At 36.5% G+C, this 8,364-nt stretch overlaps 1 protein-coding gene across 1 annotated transcript in view; it reads left to right on the top strand.

The window, feature by feature from the left end:
• The window catches only part of SPAG16 (sperm associated antigen 16), a 1,218,973-nt gene that overhangs the window by 126,752 nt on the left and 1,083,857 nt on the right, over positions 1-8,364 (top strand). The window lies entirely within an intron of this gene.

The raw sequence follows: 8,364 nt of genomic DNA, 5'->3' as shown, positions 1-8,364 counted from the left end.
TATATTCCCAGTAGTGGAATTGCTGGGTCAAATGGTATTTCTATTTGCAACTTTTTGAGAAAGTGCCATGCTGCCTTCAGCTTTTTGAGGAAGCACTAAATTACTTTCCAGAGTGGTTGTACCATTGTACAATTCCACCAACAATGTAATAGAGTTCCTATTTCATAGGGTTGCACAATTCAGTGGGTGGGGTGAAGGAAATGGGAGGGATCTTTTGTGAAAAACAATGCATTCAAACTTTGTAAATAACTCAGAATAAAACTTAAAAATTTCTAAAAAACCAAAATAAAACGAAGTATACAAAAAAAGAAGAAAAAAGATGGGGTAATAATAGGCATAGATCAACGGTAATTAATTATATAAAATACAGTGTATATGAATGGTTGTATGAAACACAATATAAATGAAAGATTATATAAAGCACAATGGACATGAAAAAATAGATACTATGGCTTGAGGGAGCTCTAGTGGCCTACTGGCAAGAAACTGAGCTGCAATACCAAAGGTGTGAGGCCCTAATCCACCAGATGCTCCACTGCAGAAGGCAATCTCCTTCCTTTCCCGGTTGGATCAGATCTGACCACACACAACAAGGAAAAAAAGCCTCCAAAAACTAAACAAACAAAAAAAACCCAACCAAAAACCTAAAACCAAAATGCTATAGCTTGGATTAGATGCACCTTATTTCTAAATTGACATCCTGGTTCTTTAGCATATTGGAGAGGTCTTTAAGAGTAGATTTCTCCAATGCAGTACACCTTTTTACACCTTTTAATTTCTTCACTACTACTATCATGGATTTTTTTGTTGTTTTTGTTTTTTACTGTGGATCCAAGTCATATGAAATCATCAGCGACTTTTCCCTGGAGGTTTGAATTCATCAATGACCTCTCAGGAGAAAGATAGGCAATCACTCTATTTTTGTTGGTTGGGATCCACAGCTTCTGAAACCTACTGGAGGGTCAGGTATGGCTGATTTCAATTCTGTGGTAAAGAGAGAGGGACTGAGAGAGCGAGAGATACCACAATGTTACTTTTTTTTCCAGTGGTAAAGATTTTTGTTTTTGTGATCTTGAGATGGAATTCATAATGAAGGCTGTATTCTTTAATCTTCAGTAATTTTCATATCTTGTTTACTTTCTGCAATCAAGGTTGTGTGACCTGCATAATGCAGGCTGTGGATGAGTCTTCATGTTTGCAGTACTGTACTGATAGTACTAGCAAATATCGTCATCTGGCAAAGTTGTAACTCACTTAGATTCTCTAGCAGAAACTGCCTTGAATCTCAATTAAATGTGGAAGCTACGCTTACCATGTTCAAGGACTCTATTCTTCATACAATTCAGCTACATTTTTTGTTTGCTTGCAGATTGATTGTTGTTGTTGTTGTTGTTGTTGTTGTTGTTGTTATGTGCCCTCGAGTCGTTTCCGACTCATAGCGACCCTATGAACAACAGCTCTAAACCCTGCTCTATCCTGCGCCAACCCCACTGCCTCTGACACACCCATCCCGATCACCCCAGTCACCGAATCAATCCATCTCATAAATGGTCTTCCCCTCCTGCGTTGTCCCTCCACCCTCCCAAGCATGATGTCCCTCTCCAAGGACCCGTCCCTCCTTGCAACATGTCCAAAGTATGTCAGACGAAACCCCAGAATCCTTGCCTCCAAGGAGTAGCTTGGTTTAATCCTCTCCAAGATGAATCTGTTTGTTTTCCTGGCAGTCCATGGTACATTCAGTACTCTTCTCCAGCACCACAGCTCAAAAGCATCCACTCTCCTTCTGTCCTCCCTAGTCATTGTCCAGCTCTCTGATGCATAACAAGTGATTGCAAATACCATGGCCTGTATCAGGCACACCTTAGTCTCCAGAGAAACACTGTTGCTCCTGAGTACTTTAGAGAGGTCCCTAACAGCGGACTTTCCCATTGCGATACCCTGTGCAGATTGATTAGGTTCATATAAAGGATACAACGCTGAAGAACACCTTTCCTAATTTTAAGGCTGTGTTCTCTTGTTTTGTTTAGACAACTACTTTTTGGTTTGTGTATAGTTTTTACATGAACACAATTAAGTATTCTGGAATTCTCATTCTTATCAGTGTTAGCCATAGTTTGTTATGATCTACACGGTCATATGTCTTTGCATAGGAAATAACAGAAAACAAAATAGAGACATTGTGAATTTCAAAATAATTTTGTTTGGTTTATGATTCCAGATAACTTTCACAATAATTTTCTTAGGCTGCTAAAAATTTGCATAAGAATTTTATTTTGATAATTTATATATGTAATAAAATTTTTAAAAGATTAGAACTGTACAGTACCTAATCTGTATGTTGCATTTACACTATATCTGCAAATGTACCCATTTACATCTCTAAGTATTCAGAGATTTTTCCTTTTTAGATTAAGTAAGCACTTTTCTTGCTAGTTTTATATTGTTAATGTTGCGATGTTCCTTGAGTCTACTGGCACTGAAGTGACACTATGACAAATTATTCTGAAACTTGCCCTATTCTGAGCCAACCTAGCCATCTTGTATTTGATATCTTATTGTTTCTGCAGATTTACATGATTCATTCTTTTCAATCACTTGCTATGTGTCTGAGAGCTGGACAGTGAATAAGGGTGACAGAAGAATTAATGACTTTGATTTGGGGTGTTGGAGAAGTTCTGAATATCCCATGGACTGAAAAAAGAGCAAACAGATATGTCTTGGAGAAGGTTCAGCCAGAGCGCTTCTTGGAGGCAAAGATGACAAAGCTTGGTCTCACAAAGTTAGGGCATGTTGCTAGGAGAAGCTGTCCTTTGGAGAAGGATGTCATGCTTAGAAAAGTTGAGAATTGGTGACAGAGAGAAAGACCCTTAATGAGATGTGTTGACATCAAGAATGTACTGAAATATGTCAAAGTTTGTGAGGATGGCACAAGGTAGGATAATGTTTAGATTTTTTGTTCACATGGTTGCTATGGGTTATACTTGACTGAACAGAATTTAACAACAATATAGTAATATGATCTCTTTATCATTCCTTTTTCTTCCTTCAGCTTTATATTCAAAGCTGTCTATCTATCTTTCCATCCATCTACAATATATACACAGTAAATATCTCTTTAACACTTCTCTTTCCAAAATATTTTTTTTTGCTTATTCATATAAGCGACAGTACTTTCTACTTATTTCTATCTAAATTTGTGATTTGACATTTTCTTCTATTCCCATCCTAATTAAGTTTGATGAAGTGCTAAGTACCTTATGTAATATTCTTCCCTGTAGACCTTTAAATGTTGAGTGAATACTGGAATGATTGAAACTTTAGGTTAAAAATTGGCCTGAATATTTCTTTTGAAGATTAGTTCAGTGGATATCAAAGCATAAAATGACGATGACTGAAGTAAAAGGAATACAGGTCAGGATCCCTTCGGAGACTGGAGAAACGTAGGTATACAAGAGATTAATATGAAAGAGACCAAAGAGAATGCTGGCTTTCCCCATAGGGGGTAGCCACTCAAGAAAGAATGTGCTGCCTTGGACATCTCAGCTGCAAAGGGTCTGTAAGGTGGTAAGATGAAAGATGTAATTTTGAGGTTAAAATGTGTTTGACCTCAAATAAAATTCCTATCTGCTACCATCGAGTCGGTTCTAACTTGTAACAACCCTCTATGGGGCATCAGAGACCGTAAGTCTGAAAGGAGAAAACTACTCCTCCTTCTCCCAAAAAAGCCATTGGTGGATTACTGCTGGAAACTTGTGGTTAGCAATGCAAAACATAATATGCTATGCCACTAGACTTCATTTTAAATATGTTCATACAGACATGTAAAATGTTTCTTTTGCTTTATATACTCCTCTTTTTTACCTCCATATGTTCTAAGGCTTCATGGTGATTTCATTGTGAACTCTGTGTTGAGAACCGATGGTTTATAAAACTGTACTATTAAGAGCTTTGACGTCCAACTGTACCTTGAAATACAAGGAAAGGGAAAAGGCTATGTGGCTTGAAAGAATGATTTTAAGATGTCTTTTGCTTTCTGTTTTGTATATGCTTGGTTCTTATTTATATATCCCACATTCACCTCACCAGTCCTGTTCATGTAATTTGCTGTCATCTCCTAGACTAGTTTATACACTGTGAGAGATAAAGGATCATAGGATTTTTCTCTGATGAAAACCTCTAAATTTAGATAGAATTAGTATTGGTAGGACTTCATAGTCTTATAAATCTTTTTAGCATAATTATTCAGCATTTTCATACTTTCTCCTCAGCTATAGCAAATAGGATTTAGGACCCAGTTGATTACATTTGATTTAATGCCTGATTTTATAGAATGATTGCTTTAAGAATGCTTTAAAAAATTTTGTAGTTATTAAATTTATGCTTCCAGATATATTTTTGTAGTCTAAACTTGCTCAAGGCTAATTCTAATCCATGTTGCTGTATTTTACACCATAAAAACTTGTCTTCTGTCTTTTCCAAAACCAAATAACATTATTAAAATAAAATACTATCATGGCAATAAAAATAATCTGGGCTATAAATATGCAAGTCAGGAAAAAATGACATACAAAAAAGAAAAAAGTAAATATTTGGAACATAATATATTTAAGAAGTGAAAAGGAAAATTTTAATTATATACACTTTTACCTATCAACTGGAAACACTTCTTTCATAGATGTATCACTTGATAGGTATTATATTGCTGTTGTGTGCTGGCAAGTTGGAGCCAGCTTTCAGAGGTTTAAATGACAGAGAAATTGACTGTCCATCTTTCTCTTGTGAAAAGCTGGTGAATTTGAATCACCAGCCTTTTGGTTGGTAATGCAACTCTTTATGTTCTAAGGCACCAGAACTGCCAAGATACTATAGGATTAAATGTTCATTCTTTCCATTATCCATGGTCTCCTTGAGGCAATCATCAGAATAGAGCAAGGAGACACTGCATAGTTCAAAATTTAGAAAGGTATACACCAGGGATGCAACCTATCTCCATACCTTTTCAGTATATATTTGGATCAGATCATCCAGGATTCTGGACTCTGTGAGGAGGAATGTGGCATCAGGATTGGAGGAAGAATCATAAACAACCTATGTTATGCAGTTGACACCACCTTGTTTGCTTCAATTGAGGAGGACCTGAGGTAGTTGCTGCAGAAGGTCAAGGATTGCATCTTTCAATATGGATTCAAGCTCAACATCAAGAAGACAAAGATTCTCACCACTGGGCCAATTTGCAGCATCATGATAGACAGCGAAAAGATTGAGATTTTTAACAGCCTGAGCTTTCTTGGCTCCATAATAAACACTCTTGGTATAAGCAGACAAGAAATAAAAAGATAAATTTCATTGGGAAAATCTGCTGTCAAGGACCTTTGCAAAGTACTGAAGAGCTACGATGTCAGTTTAGAGATTAAGGTGCAACTGATACAGGCCATGGTCTTTGCAATTACTTGGTATGCATAGGAAATCTGGACAATGGATATGATAGAGGGAGAATTGATGCATTTTAGTTGTGGAGCTAGAGAAAACTATTGAATATACCATGGATTGCTGTGAGAATAACCAGGTTCATCTTGGAGAGGGTGCAACTAGCCTGATACTTGGAGGCAAGGATTTTGAAGCTCCATACATACTTTAGGCATGTTGCAAGGAGAGACCAGTTCTTGGATAGGGACATCATGCTTGGAAGAGTGGATGGACAGCATAAGAGAGGAAGACCCTGGATAGGATTGATTGACTCATTGACTGGAGTAAATGGGGGTAGATGTATGAGACACAATACGGTTGCTTCAAGATAGAGCAGGGTTCAGAGCTGTAAGTACAAAGGGTCTCTATGAACTATAAGTGACTTGAGGGCACATAATAAGAACAATGATCTCCTGAGTTAGGATGCAAGTTTCTACTATAAAATATTTTTGTTTGTTTTGTTCCAGTTTGGATTTTAATTGCCTACATCAGTGCTTGTAAAGAAGTAGATCATATTAATATCAATAAAAAATGTTCAATAAGTAGATTATTTAAAAGTGTAAGTCTGCTTGTCTGTTATGTGAATTGCAAAGATGTGACTAATTAAAAAACACAACAAAATGGCTGTATAAATTGGTATGGTTCTGTAATCTATTAAAGAGATATGGTAAGAAGTTGTGCTGCCAACCAAAAGGCACACTGTTTGAATCCACTGGCTGCTGCTCTCATACAATATACTACCTCTGAACAGCCACTGGAGAATCAGTGATGAGTTGGTTTTGACTCAACAGTATATAAAAATAGAAACAACAGTATAATTGTTTCTTTTTGCTTAAAAACCTGTGAATTAATAAGATAATCAGTGCAGAGTCATAGAAAACTTTAGCCTGGATAGTCATGGAAGAAACACAAATAGCTACACAGTTAGGTAAAATGTATCATGTACCCTTTTCCAAACATATTTAATGATGTAAAAATATAGTTGTATAATGTTGAGAAATGAAAGGGGGATAATATTGAGAAAATTCAGTACAAGAAAAAACAAATGAAGTAATCAAACCCAAGTGTTAGTGGTAATTACAGTAAAGCTTTGGACTACCAGAACCAGCTTAAGGCAGATACCTGCCAGAGAAGGAAAACATTTGCATGTATCACTAACAGCAAGTAAAATCAAGCTAGGCCAATAGGGGACAATTGGAAACCGGGGAACACAAAGCAATCCAATTGAGCTCTCTCACCCACACGTTTCAGAGTTTCGCTGTATGAGTGATGAAAATAAGTTTGACTTGTTTTCCCCCCTTTGCAGTATTTTAACATTCATGGCATTCCTATATTAATATATATTACTAAAAAATCAGATATACTATCAAGTTTATGGAAATTAACATTCTTTTCCTAGCTCTACATTTATATCAGATGATATAACCTCTATGGGGGCGGCATTTTTGTCGGTTTTTCTCATTGCCTGCGTCTTGTCATTCATACTGGAGTACTAGTGGTGCTACCACTCAGAATGGATTATATAGTTGTGGGCTTGGTTTAGTTTGGTTTGCTCACTGATATCTTTCCCATATAAAAAAATGCTGGGGATAAAATATCATTTCTGAACATGTTTGAATGGTTGTCCAGATAAATAAAATATCTCTCTTTCTAATAACAATTTTAAAGGATTCAGTGTTCAGGAATTGACAATCCTTCTCTCTTGTAAAATACAACAATTCATCTCTCCATCACTAAGTGTCATTAAGATTTTTCTTAATAACATATTTTCTTTACATTGAAGAAAAACTCCTTTTTCAAAAACTGAAAATAATCTTCTATCTCCAATTAGAGTTACCTTGTGCATGGGAGAATGTGTCACGCCAATGACTAAAAATTAATTTATTCTTACTATGTGACCTTAAATCATTCCTCAGGGTTAAAGAAGAAAATAATGATCAATCTGTGAGCAAATTTTATTATGTGTTAATAGAATTTTTATGCAATAAAATAAGAATATTAGAGTCTGTGGTACAAGAGTTACCCCACACTTTGGCTACTTATAATATAGTTGAGAATGGATGCATTATTGAAAAAAATAAACAAAACAACTGACCAGTAGTACAAAATAACATGTTCATTTTAATTCATGTTTTCAAATAATTTTCAGAAAGAACATATAGTTTAGAAGAAAGATTGGTTACACAACTGATTTGTGCCTGTTCTAACATGTGTTTTGTGTATATACTAAAAAAAAAAAAATTATGGAATGAAGCCTTTAATATAATTCCTGCAGGAATAGAAAGGATTCTGAGTGGGATAGTATGTAATATGTCAGGCAACGAACCAAAAAGGTCTGCAGTTCAAATCTACTAGCTGCTCCACAGGAGAAAGACAGCAACTCTCCTCGCATCAACCTTTCGAGCCTTGCAAACTCAAGTAGGAGGTCACTGAGTTGAGGAACAGTGGTGTTCAAGATTAAGGTGCCCCTGATTCAGCCCATGATCTTTTCAGTCACTTGCTATGCATTTGAGAGCTGAACAGTAACTAAGGATGACAGAGGAAGAATTGATCCTTTTGAGTTGTGTGGAGAAGGGTAGTGAATGTGGGCTGGCAAAGGAATGAACAGGTACATCTTGGAAAAAGTGCAGTCAGAGCACTCATTACAGGCAAGGATGGCGAAACTTCCTCTAACAAACATTGGGCATATTACTTGTAAAGGCTATGCCTGGGAAAAGGACGTCATTCTTGGAAAGGAAGAGGGGGTCAGTGAAAGGAGGAACACCTTCCGCTTGATGGATTGACACAGTGACTACGGCAATGGACTCCAGTGTGTTAGAGAAGATGAAGAAGAAACAGGATAGGAATAGGACAGGGTTCAGATCTGTTGATCATAAGGTGACTAGGAGTCGTAGTATA

Source organism: Elephantulus edwardii, unplaced genomic scaffold, assembly GCF_000299155.1.
Source record: "Elephantulus edwardii isolate Elephantulus edwardi_28Jun2011 unplaced genomic scaffold, EleEdw1.0 scaffold00106, whole genome shotgun sequence".
In the NCBI taxonomy this organism is placed as follows: Eukaryota; Metazoa; Chordata; class Mammalia; order Macroscelidea; family Macroscelididae; genus Elephantulus; species Elephantulus edwardii.
Note: the sequence above shows the minus strand (reverse complement) of the source record. Positions and strands in the feature narration are given on the sequence as shown.